This window comes from Drosophila navojoa, chromosome 5, assembly GCF_054131105.1.
Source record: "Drosophila navojoa isolate 15081-1374.11 chromosome 5, UAZ_NAV_1.0, whole genome shotgun sequence".
Classification (NCBI taxonomy): domain Eukaryota; kingdom Metazoa; phylum Arthropoda; class Insecta; order Diptera; family Drosophilidae; genus Drosophila; species Drosophila navojoa.
Window position 1 is genome coordinate 10,297,621 of NC_142893.1, and position 22,574 is coordinate 10,320,194.

The following is a 22,574-nucleotide window of genomic DNA, read 5'->3' on the forward strand; positions in this document are numbered from 1 at the left end:
CCCTTTTTAATACAGTGTTAGCTTAAAATAGCGCTGGAGGTTAGCTTGAAAGTGTGAGCAATTTATGGGCTGTTTATTTTATTTTTAAAATATTTATATATCGTTTAATATATAAGATTATATTGATGTTAGGAGTTAGGCCAGTTAGGTTAGGGCAGATAATGTTTATCTACAGCTCTACAGTTGGCTCTCAGCTTAAGTCCTAAGGTTTGGGGTTCAGGAATAGAAACTATTTCCATAGTACATTTTTATTTTTATTTGATTCTTATTTGTTTAACAATTTAAGTTCAATCACAAATTCTAACAAAATAAAAAGTTTTAGTTCATATCAAACTTTATCTGCGCCGTTTGAGTATCTCAGAGTCGATCAACTGCATTATGCTTAGCTGTTTATTTAATTATACCCTGAACCCATTGAAAATGGGAAATCAGGGTATAATGGTTTTGTTAAAATGTATGTAACAGGCAGAAGGAGGCGTGGCAGACCCCACAAAGTATATATATTCTTGATCAGGGCGACGAGCTGAGTTGATTTAGCCCTGTCCGTCTGTCTGTCCGTCCGTCCGTCCGTCCGTCCGTCCGTCCGTCCGTCCGTCTGTCCGTATGTTTGAACGCGTCGATTTCAGAAGATACAAGAGCTAGAGACTTCAACTTTTTTTTAAAATGTCCGTATATATCACGCGCAGATCGAGTTTATCACTAAAAAACGATAACTCATTCCGATACTTTTTTATCGATAAAAAACCTTATCGAATATCACTTAAATAATTATATCTCCTACATCTTTCAAGCTTGAGTCTCCAAATTTAAAATGTATATTAAGACGCATGTCATACAATTTCGGTTTTTGTTAAAATTTACCCCCCGCCCCTATATCCACCCCCTCACCATCATCTTTGTAGAAGTCGTATATCAAATACTAGAGACTTGTGCTTCGGTATACACATACATTTAAACAATATGAATACGTTCTGAAAGTTTCATTACGATCGTACGTCTAGAAATTAAATTATTCAACAAATAAGTTCTCCTAATATTGCCAACACTGCAGCGCAACCCAAGCGCAATCGCCTGTATATGTGAGTGTGTGTGTGTGCGTGTATTTGTTTGCATGAGTGCGTGTGTGGGTGCTAATTATTATTGAAATATCAGTTGCTTGTAGGGTTCAGGGGATCTCGTAGTCGAGCAGTCTCGACTAGAGCTTTCTTACTTGTTTTATTTTCGTGTATGTTGTCTGCATGTTGTGTTCTGTTTTGTTGCTCCTCACCTCTTCTCTTCTTCTTCCCTCTCGTATTTTTTATTTTTTTTTTTTTTTGACAAGCACGCGCTCTGGTCATAATTACCAATTAGATGCTTTTCAATTTTTCGCTGCGGCCAGCGCTCAACACGTTTTCGGCCATGGCCAAGTTGATGGATGGTTAGCTGGCTGGCTGGTTGCTCGCTTGGTTAGCTGGCTGGCTGGTTGGCCGTTTGGGTAGCGACTCCTTCATCACTAAGCCCTGGTCCGTTGCATGTAGTACTTAAGTTGCTGTCTCATGGCATTTTTTATACATTTTCTGTTGTGGTCACGTTGCATGCAACACTTGGACTCGGATAAGTTGTACCTGTCTATCTAGTGATGGGGCTGCCACATGAGTTGGCATTTATACTTATCATATTACGAGCCGCAAACCACAAACATTTCATTTTGATAGCGGAAATTTGAGCAACTTTATCGAGTTTCTTAAGTTCAGTTGAGTTTCGTTTGGTTTTTTTTCTTTTTCTCTTCATTTTATTTTTATTTTTCAAACTTGTTATCAAATGTTCTACAGTTTCCGGTTAAAATGTTTCCGCTAGAGTCCAAAAATGAAAAACATAAATATAAACTTACTTCACAAAGTCTCAAACGAACTGTGAAATTTGCATTTCCGTGGCGTGTTGCTCAGCTCCAGTTGACTCGGAATTGTGAATACAAAATGCAAATTTATGTTAATCTTAAGCCGAAAGGCAGCAATCAATGCGTCGCCTCGTGTCGCGTCGCCTGTGTTTTGTAATTGGCACAAATCGTATTATTAGCTGCTTGATTAGCCTATAGTCGGTCTATTCAAGACGAGTAGCCGCAGCTGTCATTAGCATAGCATTTAGCCAAAATAAACAATTCATACTCGAACGCATTCACAGTTCTATCTATGCTTTCATTCCTCTTTCGTGGCCAAGTGCAGCTTTACAAATAACGCGATGGACAGACGGTGTTAATTTGAAATACCCTGTATTTGAGGTATATTTTCAAATGAGGGTTTGATTAGTTTGAATTTGAGTATAGATAGATCGCAAGCAGAAGAATAGTTAATTAAATGTCGTTGACTAAAACAGTATAAAATCTGTATAGGTATTTATATGAGTATTTATTTTCTAGTATTTTTGTGTTCTATCATAGTCTATATATAAGCAATATATAGAGAAATTAGTGATTTGGAGTAAATATAATTAAGGTATTGTTAGCTTATTGTTTCTAAGATGAATGATTATCGCTCATTTATGGCCTTTTGGTATACCTATCTTTGATTATTTTTGATAGAGGTATATAATACTATTCTTATATGTTCTTCATATAATTATTGCAGGGCATCTCTTTGCTTATAAACATTCAGTATTTCACATTATGACTTAGCATTAATCCAAATCAAGTGCTTCTATCTATTCCAAATTCCTACAGGGTATGTTTCAGTTCATCATTTCCTATACTAAACCCTTGCATTGTTGGCACAGCCTCCTCAGCTGCAACGCATTTGCCGTCCATTGGTCAACATTTGCGTTAGACGCGAGAATATTTCTATCTTTTCATCCAGCCATACGCACACTAATATACATACTATATATTTGTATATATGTATGTATATGCATCTATCGGGCTATGTGTTTATCCAGTGAGTCAAAGGGTTGGCGCGGGGGCAATTGTGACCGAGTCAATTTGTTTATTTTGTTGCCATTTGTTTATTTATTGCTGCGAGGTATAGCACAACACGTAAATGTGATTGAGCGTATCTCTGTGTGTGTGTGCATGCATGTGTGTGTATAGTAAAAAGGGCCACTCGAGCTATTTGGGCAAACCTAAAACAACAACAAAGCGATCTATGTACATTTTTATGATGCTGCTAAAAATGTTTTCAACATTTTTACCTTTTGATCTCGCACAGTTGTCGTATCTGTTCAATCGTCTCACTCTCTCGAAACAAAATAATAAAACAGAAGAGCAAGCAGAAAGGGTAGGGTAGGGTAGGGTGTGGGGGGGAGTAGGAGTCGGGTAGAAAAAAAAAAAACTACACAAACAACGCTAACGCCGCGACAGCGCCCCCGCCGCCTGCATTGCATTAGCATCAAATTGATTTTTCATTAGCTTGTGCCGGCCAAGCGGCTTGTACCAAGCTCCAAGCTCCCAACTCTAGCTCTATGACTGCCTGTGGCTGTAGTTGTGGGTATCCGTATCTGTATCTGTATACATTTCGGTTTCCATGGGTCGATGATCATAACAAAAAAAAAAAAAAAAAGGAAAAACCAAAATCAAGTTCGATACTTTTTTTGGAGCTGAACTTGAGGCAACAAACTGTGCTCAGCGTGCGCTGTAAATGCCATCAATATGATTGGGAATTTAATTTTATTTTTTGTTTTCTGTTTCTATTTCTTTTTCGTCGAGAAATGCATATTTGTGTGGGTCACATATTACATATTAGATTAGGGCTTATTGATAGCTAGGGGCAGGCATTAATGAACTTGTTTTTCCTACTCGAGCGTGTGTGTGTGTGTGCAAGGTCAATGTAATTAATGTGCATGTGTGTGTGTGTAGATCAAAGTTAAATACATTGTATAATTGCCGAGATACTTTGCACATATGGCTGACTGATAAATGGACTATTAAAATTAGCCTAAACCAAATAAATTTTTGGGAATTTCGCAGATTCTAGAGAACATATATAGAGTCTACATATACACATGTCTAGCTTAAGGTGTCTATAGATACAATGTATACCTCTATACGTACTTCACATGATTTAGTTAGCCAAAAATGTTTGTGTATAAACACAAAAGTTTTGAGAATTAATTGAAATTGATACCAGAAGCGGCGAGAATTGCTCCATAAAATGTGAATGATAAATGTAAATAGAGAAGAAGCTGCCAGGCTTTACGAGCGTTAGAGCGTTAAGCTGATGAATCGATTTATGGTCGCCGATACAAATCGCGAGTAGAGCGAAAGCTATAAAAGACTTTTTGTATGCAGTGTAAAAAGAGAGGGAGATTAACGTCTTGTATTTCGATAGATGGATGAACATAAATTTGTGGTAGCTATGGAACTAGTTTTAAAATTGAGTGATTAATTTGCATAGAATCAGAGGAGAATGCAAAGAGAACTTGTCTATCGATACTGATACTTATCAAGCATATGCAAATGTCTTAGTCTATGCCATATAGAAATTTCGGTAGTTCCCGATGTGAGGGTATTTATTGCTCTTTAGCAGAGTTCGAGATCTTCAACGTAAATCTTAGGCATTTTAGTACACTTTCTGCTTCTCCTAATTCAAATCTATATAGTTAAGCTGTCTATTCAGATCTCTGATTATACAAAAAGTATTTTAGTATTCTAAAAATTTCAATTGTACTTTAGCACCTATCTCAAATCAAGATACATTCGTATATGACTTGGCAATCTTAAGTTCATTAGCTCTCATATCTCTCAACTCAAACTGCATTCTATGAACACCAACTGGACAAAGCACGTAGCATGCGCATCAAATGCCATATGTTAATCGGCAATTTCATCTGGCTGCAGATTCGCAGCTTAAGATACAAATGACCCAAAAGATACAGAGATGCCAAGTGTGCTGAATGCTTTGTCTGTGTAGGCGGAATTTGTCATGCTACTTTAGAGTACAGTATTTACTCATTAAAGTAAACAGACGCCGACGCCTTTTGTCACAACCGAACGGCAGGACGTAGACATTGAATTTACCTTGAACAAATTTCAATATGTCGCCAGGAGGAGGCGCACAGGATGTTGACCAAGCGGGTGGGCCACGTTGACATGACCATAGCTAAAGGGCATGCCAATAATTTCCAGACATCGCAACAGATACACATGGAGTGAGAGAGTGACAGAGGCAGACAGACAGATAGAGAGAGAGAAGGAGAGCTGCTGTGGAACACCCATGGCTAGAAAGGATGTTTGTGAGAGCAGTGACAGCATTGGGTTACAGCTAAATTGCATCAGGAAACGGAAGTGTCAACAAAAAGTCGCAAAAATTTCCAGCTGAAAAATGCCAGCAAACTGAAAAGAAAAAATCAAAATTGTTGTGCAAAGGCAAATTTAATTAGCTCAGCTGCAATTTTGCATGCAAATGCAGGACACAGCTGTTTGCACTCTCCTAACTTCTCTTTTTTTTGCCAAAAGGACTCGAATTTCATTTGCAGCTGGGTCTCTCTATATATATGATACACATATGCCTATCAGTTTATCAGCTGCTGCATATCAGACCGACACACACACACACAGACACACACACATACATTGGCTTATTTCCATTGATTCGGTTCGTCTCACACGCGTACGGCACGCGTTTCCTTCCGCTCTCAACCGGAACTGCAATGCGTTACATTTCCCTTTCTATTTTCAGCTGCATTCACTCATTCGGCCAGTCTTTGAATTTGTTTAGCCTAATTGTGGCGTGTAAATGTTTAAATGCTGCGCTTAGAACTTAACGTATGGCAAATGTCATTTGTAATTTAAATGCCCGCTCAGATAGTTGAAATGGGGCATATAGGTTTGACTAAAGATCAGTTATGCTTTGCTTTATATAACTACGCCTTCTGAAGGTGTGGAAATCCATAAACTCTATAGAGACTTATTTCATCTTTAAATTTCTCATATTTTCATTTCCAGCCCAACCGAAACTATTCTCTAACTAAAGCCGCGTATTGGACAGTCGTTCAAGCCCCTCTGCCAACATCTCCTAATCGTTGCACTGCTGTCAAATGCATTTGAGGGCAAGTTGATTCGTTGCAGCCCCCGCTTAAAATATTTTGAGTGCATTTGCAACTGCAACCAGCATCGGGGGCAACGCCTCCATTTCAAGAGAACGTAGTAGCCCTAGTATTCCCAGAGTGCTGCTCCTATAATTTGTATGACAAATCAGACGCGCCCAGCCCTTGGCTAGATGCGAGTCCCTTATCAAAGGCTTGGCATCGACAGCATCGGCAAGCGGGCCAGGCTCATTAGACAAGTCTTTCTTTTTCGGGCCCGAAGCGTGGTGTGAAAAGGACTGCGCAGCACAAAAGGATCTGAGCAGACAAAGGAAGTTACGGGGCAGCGCGCTAGGCTATGGGAGGTACACAATATGCATTATCATTATCATAATTTGGTTTGAGCAAGGCAACAGGAGGAGCAGGAGAAGTGAAAGATGCTCACACACACACATACATATAGGAGATCGCATCAGCGCCAGCCTTTGAGTGCACGAAATGGTTAAAGATAAAAGCCGATTTTCGTATAAATGAAAATGAAAAAAACATCTGCTGCCAAACATTTGAAATTTCATTCCCAAAAACTCGACGACGACCGAGACGAGGGCGACAGCCCCGATATGTCCAAAGATCAGAGGACAAGAGAGAGGTAGAGTGAGTGCGAGAAGTAGGGAGTGCGAGCTCACCAGATGAAGTGGAAGTTGAGGAAGAAGCGAATAGCAGCGGAGGGGCAAACATTAACAAAATGTGTGGCATAAAATGCAGCATACTGAAATTGTACACGCCTGATTTAGCGGCATGGCAACTGTTGTTTACACAGCCAACAAGATGAGGCACCCAAAAACTGGACCCGACGACGCGCTGACGACCCAGTAGGAACTGCTATTGGCCATGGTAAGGGGCCATGCCAAAAGAGCATGGCAAAGGAGTTGTAAAACGAATAAATGATGTGTGCTGAAGAAAATATATAATATGAAAGATGGAGGATAGATATGCATAGATAGAAGACATAATAGTAATAGAAGATAAATAGAAGACAGCAAATAAGAGTTAGAAAAAGAAATAAAAGAAGATGAAAAGTGAAACTTGAAAGATAGAGAGATAGGAGAGAAAAGTTAGAAGATTGCGAAATATGTTGTATAAGAATATTATTGAATATAAATATATATAGATGGATGTTGAAAGATAGAAGATGCCTTGAATATTTACTTTACTTTAATAATCATTTTATTTTCTTATTTACTACATATTCATATCTGATCTAGTATTAAAATATTTTATATGGTGCGTATTCCGATATAAATTTATGTTATAAACACTTGTTATCCTCTGCTGACTATCATATGTTTGTTAATTGACTATCAGCCTGATAGAAACCGAGTTTCTTTTGGTAGATCCATAGTCGTACCTCTCTGTTATTCCTAACTGCATGCTAAAGGCCTGACTATAGCAGTCGCATTTTCATGCCATACTCTTGTTTCCCTCCACATTCCTTACAGGGTCCTTGCGGTCCTCGCGGTCTCTGAAATTTGTTATTGGCGTCTGGCGACGTCTGGCAATTTGATTTCGCCGTCTTGCAGTCCTCAAGTCGTGCCACTTAGTTTTGAGCCGCAGCGTATGCCATGGCATCGGCGGGCATCAGGAGCGAGAGTCCTGTTTCAGGTCCTTCTGTTTGTACGTCGGCCCGTCCCTCTGTCCATTCGTCTGTCAGTCTGTTTCTAATTGTTTGCCTGCGGATCTTTTCGGCATCTCTTCGCCCATTTTGCCTCATTAAACAGTACAAAGTAGCTGGCAGCCCGTTAAGCATTTATTTACTCAACTCTCTTCCCGCTAGGGCGAGGCAAATATTTTCCTTTCGCCAGGGTTGCCGCACGTTGCCGCACGGAAATTTTGTGTTTTACTTAAATTGAATTTCAGCTTTCAGCAGCAGAAATTCGCACATCCTTTCGCGCTGCGCTGTTGGCCAAACATGCGACACATTTCCGTGTAAATAAAATGTAATGCGAGACAATCGCGTCTGAACTTGGCTGAAAAATGTTCTCGATTCCCTCTCCTGCCGCCGCACAATACGTTTGTATTAATTACATAACATTTCTTTCGCACAGATAGCGAGTGGCTTGCAGTGTGTGTGAAAGACTCATAGACAGTGGCTGTCAGGGTTTGCGCCCCGCCCCGTTGTCTATGACAAATGCTTCTACTGCCCATTGTTTGGCATCGGTCTCGATTTCGCTTTTGTCTCCACACTGACGTAACCTTCCCCTGACAACTGATTGCCCAGCCCAATTTCATATAGTTTTTGTTTCGCTCTTCTTCTTCTTCTTCTCTTTTATGGCATTTGCGAGTGCGTGTGAAATTTGTCAACTCTCGGCAGACAATGCAGGCGAAAATTTTGATTGTTTCACAGTTGAATGCCTTAGCCTATGCTAAAAGGCCAAAACGACTCAAACATTTGCCATAAAATTGAGTCGGTGCCTCGACCAACAGCTGTCACGAATCGCACTCGCCTTTTTGTATGAAGAGCAAGACGATCAAATATGTTGATTAGCTGCAGTTATCTAACTATTGGAAATGGTTTGTAATAAAAACAGTTGCATAAAGGCTATTAAAAGTATTTAGAGAAGTGCAGAGAAATTTATAGATATTATTTTTATTTTCATATAATTTTTTTTATTTTATTTAATTTTATTTTTATAATAAAAGTGATCTATTTACTAGGATTGAATATAGTACTCTGTCTATTACGTTCCCGTTCCTCTTCCTATTATTTTTCTCATCTTTGCTGCGAAAGCAAACTCTGTAATATTTTAAGCAATTATCCTTTCATTCTTCTTCTTCTAGTTAATTTTTAATGAAAATATAATAGAAAATATGAGCCTATATAGTATATATAGTATCAAAGTATGTTTCATATCATAAATTCTAGAGTTCTTAAAACTCTGAGGAAGAGTTGATTTGAGAGCAGAGACCGAGACAGCTAATAATATTCTTACATCAGATTCTAGTACAGATGCTAGTAGTATATATCTGAACCTTCAACACATTCACAAGAATAGAACTTAATGAGTGAATGAATAACCATTTCAATTCCACGCACATAGCAAGGCTAATCTGTTAGCGATAATCTCTATCATCTCCAGTGCATGTTTCAATCATCCATTTCGAAGCGAGCGCTACGCATTTTGCCAACATCATTTAGGATCTGTCTGCAGTTACCCTCAATGGCCGAAATTGTTGGCCATATGTTCGCTTATTTTGCCATTTCGGCGGCTTTTGTGTTCCATTTTTGATGGATGGACTGTAAATAATTTGGTGTGTGGCCCGTGGTTGAATGAATTGCCTACCTGACCTACGACTTGGTCCAGCCCGAGGCTAGCTAATAAAGGAAATTTTTGTTTTGAAAATTATCATGACGCAGGTAAATTTTCGGTGTAAATTTCGCATTAGTCATTGGCTTTAATTAAGCGTAGCTACTTTCATTTCCTTACCCTCAAAAGTTTTGCCCATTCCATATCTATTTCTCGTTCTGAGCGCGGGGCGGGGGTTGCATAACAATTAGTTGGATTTAATTGACTTGCTCGAGGCGGCGGTGTGCGTCTGAAAATATGTCCCATATGGTCACCCTGAAACGGCGATTAGTCATAATTTGTGACTGCGAACGCAGCCAAATGAATATATTTTTCTCTATTCAGTTATTCGAGTTGCATTCAAATAATTTGTAACATTAATTTCATTGTATTTCTTCTGTTCGTTATGGTTTTATGGTCTTGTTTCTTGATTACAGTTTTCTTTTTTTTAATTGGGAGCTCTAATTGAATGGCTCGCTTAAGGGTTGGCCATTTGTTACCCTTCAGTATTCATAGTCTAGATATATTTGGTGGTAAGCTGTGCTTTAAGGGGTAAGCCTAATGTGGGACAATACAATTTGAATATTTTTAAAGTATTTTTACAATTTAAAAAAGAAAAGAAAAGTAAATAAAAAATAATAAATAAAAAAATGTATAAAAAAAATAAATGTATATATACATTACATACATACATACTTAATGTATTTTAGAGATTGTCTGACCTTAACAGATTTTTTTTATTAAGCAACAGTCTATATTTAACAAGAATTTGTTTAGCTTTATTTTGATTATTTTTTTTTTTAGGTAATTGCTGCCATAAAATTCGTGAAAAATAATTACATATTATGTATGTGTACTCCCAGTTAAAAGCTTCCATCTTTAATGCCCCACTTATGACATCACAAATTATTAATATTGTCATATGAAAACAGAACAAGCAAAGATCAAACAAATGTTTTGCGCATTGCGTATACGCCTCATTAGCCAGCCAACTGTGCAGCCTGTCGGCACTCTATTAAATATTTATATATTTATGTTATTTATTTTGAGCCAAACCTGTTTACATTCATAAAAAATCAAAGTATAAAATTACAGTGGCTCATCGTAGTTTTTTTCTGCTCCTCAACTGTTGTGGTTGGGTCAGGGGTGAAGGGAAAAAATCACTCATCAAGCTGAAGATGAAAAAATATAATCGTAATAAGAGTGGGACGAGTTCATTGATTGCCTTTTAAAGTGAAATATGAAACCGCAAGTCATGGCATGTCGAAACGGTTCTAAAAAGGATGCGACAGGATGCAGCCAGAACAGTGAACAGCTGTCGAGAGATAGAAAGAGAGGGAGAGAGGGAGAGGGAGAGAGAGTGAGCCTCGTTTAGTGCTGAAGGACAGCTGAGAAATGCTTGGAACAATGCGGCCTCTAATTAATTTTGAAATGGCGCGCAGAATATCTGCGCAGTTCCCCCTTTCCCCCTCAGCGTCTTCTCTCTGATGTAGCTAATATTTCCGTTACTTGCAAATCCTTTGTGGCAGCAAATCCCGTCTGTGTTTAATCCCTCAAACGTGTGCAACACGTGTGCCAGAAATGTGTTAAACTCGCATAATGAACTATGAAAACATGAAAGTAAAACGAGAACTTTAAGGGCGTTCCACACACACACACACACACACACACACACACACACCAAGACACATTGGCTGAGTTGAGCTGAGTTCAGTTTTGAAATACAATATCTAAGAACAATACGCGGGCATTCAAATATGCTTATATGTAGTATTGTAGTTTCTCTTATCGCACGCACATAATCTACGGCAAAAGTAATCCGCAAGCAAAACATGTTGCTCCGGCACACGGAGCCTAAATAAGTAGATGCAAATCTAACAAAACAATGAGTTATTTTCGGTTCGGCTGTATCTTGAAGATACATTTGTATAGCCGCTGCCCTGCCCTGGGGCAGGCAACAATGACGGCAACGACGACGACGACGACGACGACGGCGACGACGACTTTGCTTGTTTATTTGGCTCATTTGAAATTCGTTGAACTGAAAACATTTGATTTTGTACAGAATTGCAGATTTATCTGCGTCTTATTGAGGCTGTTGAGGCGGTTTTTTCTCCTATGTGTGTGTGTGTGTTGTTTGTATCTGTGTTGTGTGTTAGAGATGCTCAGAGTTCGTGAGGCATAAAATGTGCGTCGCAGAGGAGGACAGGCAGACAAATTAACTTGATTTGCTGCAAATCAACTTTGGGAATACATTTTAAGATTTTCGCAGAGCTTAAACTAACTTAGAGAGAATTTTACTGGGTCTTAGCTAGAAATATTGTTCATTTCATCTTGTGTGTATCTAAAAGTTGTACTTCTGAAAGGCCAAATAAACAAACCTGTAGAATATGTAGAACATATAGAATGCCATTTATTATAGAATTATTTTAATGATCTTTCATTACATTATTATTATATTAATGATCTTTCATCTTTTCTTGTTTTAGTTCTTCTTAATAATATATAAAACTTGACTCTATGAAATATATATTTCAGTTTAGTAACATAATATTCCCTGCATAATATAATTACATATATATATACTATAGTTATTACAAGTCTTATATCACATTCTCCTGCTGCTAAACGTACATCGCATGTACATCATAAATACCTCATACTTCCTTCAAATAGAGGCCACTTAAAGCGCTCGTGTCACGCACACATCTCTAGCTTGTTAGGGCCAACCTTCATAAAAGAGTTTTCGCTTTGTACGCTCATTGTTGGACTTAAGTTTACAATTTTCATTCGGTTTTCATTGTGGACTCCTTCAGCTGTACATCATCATAGCAACAATTAGGCGTGTCTGCGCTCTCTTACTCGGCTGGCAAATGTGGCAGAGCTCTTTACAAGATTATGCTCGATATTATGGCCGCAATTGAAATGCGGCTTTTGTGTTTGCACAGGGCTTAGGCTATAAATTGTTGTTGCCTACGCAGACAAATTTTTGCCGAAAATTTTTGAGCCAACAGATAGTGAGGAAAGGGGGGGCGAAGAGACTCTATACATATTGATGGGCCAGTTGGTATGCTTGTTGACATTGTCTTCGCAAATCAAATTCCGAATTCCAACCCCCAGCACGCGAAGGGGAGCCGCGCCATATCCTTTTAATTCCTGCTCAACGAAACCCAAATGCAATTATACCAAAAAAGATTTAGAGGACTTTATTATTGAGCAGCCGAAAACCCAGAACAAATAAATTGCCAAAGGCCCAAGAGTTGACAGAGAGAGAAAGAGAGAGAGAGAGAAAAATAGAGATAGAGAGAGGGAGAGAAAGAATCGACTCGCTACCCGCTGTGACCGGGGGCGGTATTCCATGCCAAACAACAATTTCAGGGGTGTTTTCTTAGATATGGCACACACACACACACACCCACACTCACACACTTACACTTAGATAGAACGCAACTAAGTTACATAAAAGCAAACTCTGAAAATCAATAAATATTGTGGCAAAAAATGTCCATCAAAGCGAAAATTCTTGGGAATCATCGTTCTATGAAAGACACAAAATGCCTAATGAATTCATTTCGGTTGACAGTCGTCGTGGCCTGGCTGGGGACTCCCGCTAGCAGACATCGTCTTCAAATCGACATTCAGTACATTTCGTCTACTCACATTTCAGTTCACTTCATGCACGAACTGCAAAATGCGTTCGAGTGCAACGAGAAACAATTAAAACGAAATCAATTTTCCAGCGACGGTCATGAAAAAATAAATGCAGGAAATGCCATTGGCACTCACACACACACACACAGAGTGACAGAGAGTGAGCGAGCGGGAGGAAGGGACATCCATATATATTTCAAGTGCTTGATGCCGTTAAGTTATCAGCGCCCAAGCGGCAACCATAAATGCGGTAGGAGCCTGGGCGGAGAGCGTCCGCCGCACGTTTAGTTCGAACATGAAACGTCCATAAGCCAAGCATAAAACACTTGTGTTTGCCTCTCCCACTCTCCCACTCTCTCTCTCTCTCTCTCTCTCTCTCTCTCTCTCTCTCTCTCTCTCTCTCTCTCTCTCTCTCTCTCTCTCTCTCTCTCTCTCTCTCTCTCTCTCTCTCTCTCTCTCTCTCTGTGTGTGTTTGATGTCTGAGATTTGGCCTTGGTTAGATATACACTAACTAAATAAGCAGTGAGCATTAGGAATTCGTCATTAAATATGTGAAGAAATTTTTATAGAGTAAATATGTATATCATTTGGGTACGACAATGGGGAAGACTTAGTTTAGAGCAATCAAATAAAAGGATAATTTGGTAAAAATTTTAGTAATGATATTGCTTGATTATACTCTTAGCTTTTGCTTGCCCTGAGTATTAAGTACCTAGGTATTACGTTACATTATTTATCATCTTATTAATAATATTCAAATGTTGATAAACTTGTATTTGAGTTCAGTATCGATTCTCTAATCTGTAAGCTTTAAGCAAACATTGAAACCATTTGACATAAACTGAGCTGAGTAAGCATATATCAGCTGAGTTCAGACGATAAATGGTATATCATATACATACGTGGATTTTACTCCAGGAAAGTCCACTTTTTGTATTGCTATTTACATTATTTATATTTTTATTGCAATACAATATTATATTATAATAGTATATATACTCTATACCCTATACAAATATTAACTCACATAGAGCATTTCGACTTCGAGAATCTGCCCAGAAATAATACCCAGTTATGTTATCATTAAGTCAGTGAAGCGTTTGAAAACGCGCATAATTAATTGAGCGCCTCTTCAGGCAAATGAAAAATGGGAAAAACCAAAAAGAAAAAACTAGGGAAATTCAACTCCGCCACGAACAATTGCACACAAATTCGAACAGTTGTTCGGCTCGTCTGTGTGTGTGTGTGTGTTCGTGTGTGTGTTGGTTCCTGATAAGGCACAAGTTCAAGTGCATTCAGGGTCTGGCCCTCACTTGGACTTGGGGTTGGGGGGGATGCGAGTTCAAATCGCTTAACAAATTCCATTTAATAGAAATGCATTTTTAAATCAATTTAAAGCGCGTCGCCGAGTCAACGCAGCTGGGTGCCAATCTCTACTGCTGCTTCTTCTTCTTCGTCGTCGTCGTCTATGTCAGTTCTTCAGTTTTTCAGCTCTCTACTAATCCGCACAGCCTCGCATTTGTCACGTTTTATCATGTTCAGGGGTGAGTCGAACCCCGCATTGCCTTCTACTTCAATAAATTTTATTGAAGATATTGCATTAGACTTCGACCCAACTATGTGAGGGCGGCGGCGGCGGCGGCGGGGGCGGGGGCGCACCATCGTGGGAGTGTGTGAAAAATGTTATTATGCTCATATCATCCCCCTCGCTGCATGCAAATCGCATGTGCGTTGCTTTTCAAGTAATGAAGCTATTGAAAGCGCCTCTCGATTGAAGCAGGCGAAGACTTTGCACAATTGTTTCAATAAAATTGGGTTTGTGTTTGTCTTGGGCAAGTTTTGCTGAAGAGCTAGAAATATTGCTGTAGCTGTTGTGTATTTAGCCAGCACTTTGTATGCAAATATACCCTGTAAAAGATGAGTGGATGAGTTTGAAGGGGGAGAACTTTACTCTGAATATTTCTAATTTAGGATAAGAAATTGAAATCTATTGTAATTTTTTGCTGTTCCTCCGTTCTTCTTCTTCATAAAATGCAAAAAGCGGATAGGATATAAATCAAAAAATAAATAAAAAATATTATATATATATAGATAAATAAAATGCACTTATAGGATGCCTTGGAAAGGTCTAAAACATATTTAAATATTAAAAAATATATATTAATTATTTAATGGGTATATTCTAGTCAATCATTAGCGTAGCTGTTTATAAAAAGCAAACTCAACATGTTTGGCTAATTTAAAATTTGACTTAAGACTTTTAAATTACATTAAAAGCATTTTTATTAAAGGGAGTGAGAATGGAATTCCCAAAGGGCTTAAGCACAAAGGGTTGCCTCTCTGCATAAAGAAGTCCAGTGGGATGATCAATCAGGTGGTGGCAGCATTGGGAGACTGAACTTGGCTTTAAACATTTGGCTGGCTCACACCACATCACAGCTGAATGCCAAGTCCAGGTCCAATCATAATATGTGCATTGTTCCATGGTGGCAAATGAATTTGCAGCTCATATTGCGATGTCCTGTGGGGCACGAAACTCGATTTTTATTAGTGTCAATGCAGAGAGCAGCAGACCCAAAGGAGCTATTCCATTGACCATAGACCAAATGGCAACTATGTAGATGTGTGTGTGTGTCTCTCTCTCTTTCTCTCTGTGTGTATACTCATTTATTGTCCTAGCAACGGGATGCGGGCTATGATGCTGTCAATCCCTGGATAGTTCATGCCATTATTTTTCATGTCTATTGATAAAAGCAAACACTACACATACACACACACACTCACACATGTATGCACACATGCTGTCCTTTATAGCATTATTATGATGTGCTCTGCTCTGCCCCGACTCCTGCATTAAAACATCAGCATTAAAATCAGCCAAGCGCAAATCATCATCTAAGCCCATCGACAGACTGTCTGACTGAAAAGGGAAATATGCATACATATACATATGTACATACATGTATATATATAACTATAGCACTCTATATGAATTAGCCTTAAATTGAATTCAGTTGTGGGCGAAAGCAAAACTCAACTGTTGCTCAATAATTTGTTTCTCTATTTTTTTTATTTTGCGAGCCGGTTGAACTTAAAATTCGATTAAATGTCTGCCAAGTTAGTTAAGAGTCGCTGATGCTTGGCTATAAAGTTTCTGCGGCTTAAATCAATGTCGCTTCAATACAGTTTCAGCATCAATTTGCAATTTTCAACAGTTGTCCAACTAGAACGAACGAAAACCCTTCGCGCATCAACGAGGGGTTGGACCATTGTCATGCGTGCTTGACTCTTTCAATACCCTGCAATTGAGCATGTAGAGAGCGTTTGGACTAGATAGACTCTCATGTTAGAATTAGTAAAAATAATAAGCAAAACAAAATAAAATAAAAACCTATACAAAAATAAAAATAAAAAAATACTTTCTAGATGAGAGATTAAATTAATCAATTTAAAAACAAAAATATAGAAAATAGAAAAAAAAATTTTAAAAGTATATTTTATATTTTCTGACAGTGCTTGGTCGTATTATAATAATTTATTAATATTTTAATAAATATATATAAAAAATAATGGTATTTAAAATATATTAAATATATATATATATAAAATATATATATAAAATATATTTATATTTTGATTTATTATGTATTCTTTTATTTCAGTTTTTATATTTTTATTATTGTTTTATTTTATATATTTTATATTTATATTTTATTTTTATATTCTTATTATTATTGTTTTATTTTATATATTTTATATTTATATTTATTTTATATTTTTGTTTTATTGTATTTTTTTATTTAAATATGAGAAATTTAAAATTTAAATAAATGTACTTAAAATATATTAATATTTAATTAATTTTGTTATTTCTATTTTTTCAGTTTTGATATTTTTATTATTGTTTTATTTTAAATATTTTATATTTTTATTTCATTTTATATTTTTATTTTATTTTTAAATATTAATAAGTTAGATGTCGCTGAAAAATATTTTCAATTATATTATTTATATTTTCTGCCTTTAATTTTATCAGCCATATTTTCTCCTACTGTCTTCTATATCAATTTTATCCCACATACAAAGGGCAACTAACAATTCGTTGCTGAGATTTTAGCATTTGTGCATTTTTTATGCCATGCACTTAACAATTTGCCACAGCGCCGACAAAGCCAAAGGAAATTTCGCATTTGTGATTTTCGTTTTTTGTTGTATGTTTTTTTTATTTTCTTTTTTTATGCTGTTTTTTTTACTACCCTGTTTGAGGCATTTGGGGTAGCCCGTATAATAGGCCGTCGTCGCGTGCTAATGTGATTTGGCTATTAATTTTCCACAGGCGGCCGTCTAAGCCTTGGCAAATTGAATTGAGTTTCGCTCAACGCTGAGCTCCAATATCGGCGACGTTGTCTGGCAAATGGCAGACAGGATGCGGCGGCTTTGGTTTCCTTAATCTCATGCTCCTGCCGCCTGCCTCCTCCACTCCCGCTCAGTATGCCGTCTTCACCTTGTCGCCTCGTCGCTCTTAAAGTGTAGCAACTGTAAAACAGATAAATTTTAAATCAATAGCTGGTCGGGGGCTGTGCGGTTGCTGCTTTAACGGCACTCCAGGGCTGCCTGTTATTTGTCTCTGGGCTAGGGGTATTCCCCAAACGCTGCCTTACCAGACATTTTGGCTAATTTATTGTGTTATCTTTGCTGGCTCCTTTGGGTGCGCTGCTGGACTAAAAATAGCACCGACAAAAAGGCGATAAACGATAAACGAATATAAATTGCTTTGCTCCGAGCGGGCAAGTGGCCCAGCCAAATGGGAATCAACACGGATCTAAAGGTACTTTCATATCAATTAAATTGCTTAAAGAGAATTTTCAATGACATTCTCGTTTGACGACGCAGAAAAAATGACGCTGCACAATGTGAAAAAGTGTGCAGAGAGGAGGAAGGGTTACACTTGAAAATATCCTGTAGTTGGGTGTGGCATGAGATAATCTTAAATTATATTTATAATATATTATATTGTTTTATAGGACTTTTTCTAGCTCAATATCTAGTTAATATTTAAGTAATTTTTCATAGCTCCCAAGTCTATACAACACTTCACACTTTTGACATTTTATAGGGCATACAAATACCTTTTATTTCGAGCTGTAATACTCGCCCGTTTTTCACATGACTCGTCTGAACTGTTTGGCTGGCAAACATAATGCCAAATTTGAACAATTGATCCCAACTGCAGCTAAAAATTGATTTTTAACTCTATTGTGCACTGGACTCGCACACAGACACACACACACACACATGCAATGATAAATGGACAGGCGGCAGGTGCACATAAATGCCGTGTGTGGGTGTGTCTCGATGCGTATCTGAAGCAGAGATTCGGTCGGCGACTCCTGCTGTGCAACTAAATGTGGCAACTTTTTGGGCAGCTGCAATTGCAACTGCAACTGGGCGACCTCAAAGGCTGGCTGCATTCGGTTTTGATATATTAATTGAAGTTGAGCAGAGGGAGAAAGGGAGAGAGGGAGAGAGCGAGAGCAGAAGTGGGGGTGTCTCTCACTGCCTTACATAAGCCAAATATATCCCTTGATTATGACGCACACTTGATTGGAATCGTTAGCGCTGAGTTACTGCTGGCTGGCTCGCTGGCTGGGCCTTTATGTAACTCGAGTCTGCAGATATACATATATACATACATATACACATATATACATATATATAAGTATATGTATATATCTTAATATATTTACTCCCTTGAGCATAATTTGTGTGTTGTTCAAGGCGCCGCCTGTTAACACCCACACAAATGCCTGATAAGGTGGCGCCGGCACGTGACCCACTAATGAGCATTTGTTGCCATTTGCCGGGGTCAGAGTTCATGCAAATAGCAAATGGCAAATCGCTGAACGGGCGGGCACTTTCCAAGAACCAACGCTCTGTGCGGCATTCAAGTGTAGCAGTATTAAAATGGAAAAAAAGTCATTTGCTTGACTCATCTCGCATCTCGCATCTCTCACTCCCCGCCGTAACTGTCCGCCATAAACTACAATCATCAACAGAAATTGTTGAGCACTCAGGTAGCCGGAAATTTTTGTATTTCTGGCATAATTAGTTGCCCGAGAGCCAGAGACTCTGAAGATTTATGTCGGGCACGCAAACAATTGCCTTCAAGAGACGCTTTGTGCGGTCTATTTTATATTTGATGTATTTTATTTCTTATGTTTTTTTTTTTGCCGGAAATTGTTAAACTCGCCGTCGTGCAAGTCAAAGGTCAGGCGAGGTTTATAGACGGCTCTGTTCAATATCGGAAACCTTCGCGATTTGTGAACAGTTTTCATTTTTCACAGCTTCAGCTCGCTGGAAAAGTGTCTGGGGAAAATTGTTTTTCCTACGCGCGCAACTTTTCTAATTAAAATACGTAAATCAGTCGGCGTCGCTCTCATTCGGCTCCCCTTCTGCTCCTTCCCGGGGGTTGGACACTTAATTAACATCCAATGTGACAATTTCTCTGCTTAGCCGCAGACAATGAGAAATGAATTTCAATTAAAAAATCTATTATTTGCTGACTCTGCTTCGAAAATATTGCAATTAAAAATCTCATATTTCAGTGGAGGTCTTTTTTTTTTTTTTAGTAATATTTTGAGTAAAGTGAGAAAGTGGTGCGGCCAACCTAGATGGACATTAAAACTCACCCAGGGGCAATAAAATTGTACTTTTCATAAAGAGAACAATATGAGGGCGAGCGGAGGAAGACGTAAGGTGCATGAAAAAGTAAAAGTAAACAGCAAAGGGAACAATGTGACGACGAGTGAAACGAATTTAATATGCTCTTTGGTGTGGTGAAAAGGATATTACCTTACATTATATATAAGTTAGTATTTATTGTTAAATTTTTATTATTATAATTTAATTTTTGTTACCAGTAACTGAGCGAAATTAAATTATTATTTTTTTTTTAATATGAAAAGTCTCTGTAAATACTAAAAATATGCTCATAATCATGTATTATGAATGCAATATATTTTATATAAAACTCTACCTATCGTACCATCAAGTTTTACTTGTTCTTTTCGATTCCTATTTTACATTTAATGCATTTCACAACACTGATAGAATCTGTGAAACTAATATCGTATAAATCTCTACATAATTGTCCAACTCATATAAATTGTATATAAATTGTCCATTCGAATGAATTTATCATTTTATTGAACAATTGAGAACTTTTCGCAATTGCTTATTAAAATACACTAAACTCATCTAATGAAATTCTGTGCTGCTCATTAAATATAATAAATTCGAAAATTGATTTCATACATTCCTTTCACAAGCCTCCTGCCCAGGCAGAGTATAGCTCCCCCTCAAAAAAAGAATGGAAGTGGAAAAAAAGCTAAAGTAATACAAACAATAGTCACCCCATTTGCGAGCTGAACTTCCCCTTTGGCCCAGCGTTTTTACGGCTGAGTGTCTACTCGAAATTGTACTTGAAATGCTCGGCAAAAAGTAACACAAATATTTGTGCAAATATTTTCAGACGGAACGAGAATGGGGCTCTGTGTGTACCCCCACCCCGCCCCTGCTGCACACATTTGAGCCATACCTTAATGATTTGTCAATAGTCGCATGTGCCACTGGCATTTAGATTGCTTGAATTCTCATGTTTATAAATGTGTAAGCGTATTACCCCGCCATATGTAAGCGCCACTCTTGCTCCTTCTCCTGCTGCTCCTCTGCAACCACTCAGTTGTTCGGACATTGCCTTCACATTTGACATGGGTGTGTGTGTGAGAGTAAGTGTGTGTGTGCCCCCTTCTTAGCAACATCTTATCGACATTTCTGGCTGCCATGTGGTACGCTGTTCATTTGCCTTTGGTATCCTTGTACTTGGCTTCCCCCCCTCACACACACACTCTCTCTCTCTCTCTCTGTCTGTTCGCCCTTCAATACATCGAGTACTTATGCTGCATATGTACAGCACTTGGAAAGTGTGCCAAATGTATCGATAAAAGAGACGTGTGTGTGTGTGCCTGTGTGTGTTCGCAGCTCTTTGGCCTTTGTTTATTTTCAAGGCGGCATCCCGTTCAGATATTGTATGCCAAGCAGCAGCAGATGCTCAGTTGAAGGAGCCGGGCCCTAAAATGCATAACTACACATATTTACAACAAGGCGTCGATGCGGCAGACAAAATCGAATTTACATTGTGCATATTCCAGCTGACATACGGCTGCTGCTACGGCTCCTGCTCCGACTCCTGCTGCTGCTGCTGCAACTCATTTACGAGTCTTGGGCTCAGTTAAGAGTTGGTCTTTCAGCATATTGACAGCTGTCACGCAATTGTTTCTCTTCTCTTATTAACTGAGCCTCAGCAGTTATCTTGACACGTTCCTCAATGGCATATGAATATTATTTTTCTTTCTTAGAAAGTTTTTGACACTGATCAATGTTAGGTATATTGATTTGTAGAATCAGGTGATTGTTTATAGTTCTTCACAATTTTCTGTGATTTTTCTGTAGTTTGTTGAATTATTTAGTAGTTTAACAAGATTAAAGAATTTAAAAAATATATGTAATAATATATCTAATTTCTAATATTGATGTAAGTGTATTCCTTTTAATGGAAAAAAAATAATATATTTAACTTAATAATGAAGATAGTGCTCTTCAAAAATAAATATAAATTAAAAATACATTGCAGGCTTTTAGGCTTCGTTCTAAAATATTTTATTTTATAAAATCATCCAAGAAGTATACAGCATTTATTTTTGCAGCTGCAGCTATCGAGTTAAGAGCATAAGAAAGTGGTACTTTATTATAATCAATAAAAATACATTAAAGAAAAATTACTTTAAAAAATATATTTTATTTCATAATCAAAAATATTTTAAGTAAAAAAATTTAAAAAAAAAACAATTGAACCTAAAAATATAATATAAAATTGCAATAAAAATAATAATAAAATTCAACAAAAAAATAACACAAATTATTTTAAATACATAATTATTAAAGAAAATTATTGCACTGAAAAATAACTAAATATTTACAATCAAAAATTTATAAATAAATTATATTATGATATATAATAATAATAAAATTCAACAACAATATTTTTTAAACACAAATCCTTTTACAAATAATTAAATAAAATATTTACTTTTAATAAAAAAAATGTATAAATAAATTATATTATGATATATACAACGTTCATGTGAATTTTTTTATCTATGATAAATACCTGTATATAATTATATACGAGCAGAGCCAATCATTTGGCATTTTCGAGCAGCACTCAGTTAACAATTAATATAAATAATTGATGGCTATTGACACGGCGCGCTCCCATTCGGACAGGCAACAATGAAAACATTACAGTGCGCAGCTCAATTATTCTTGCAACATTGTTTTGACAACAACAGCAACAGCAACAGCAATAATAATAAACAGCTGAAATCCAATTTCCGCTAAAGAAAAACTCACGCTTTTGGGCCAGAAACGGCTACAAAGAAAACTGGTGAAGTGGACGCAGATAAATGCGAGGTCAATTATACGCGCAATTGGTAGCATCGCGGCGAAAGACAAGTGCGAGAGCATAAG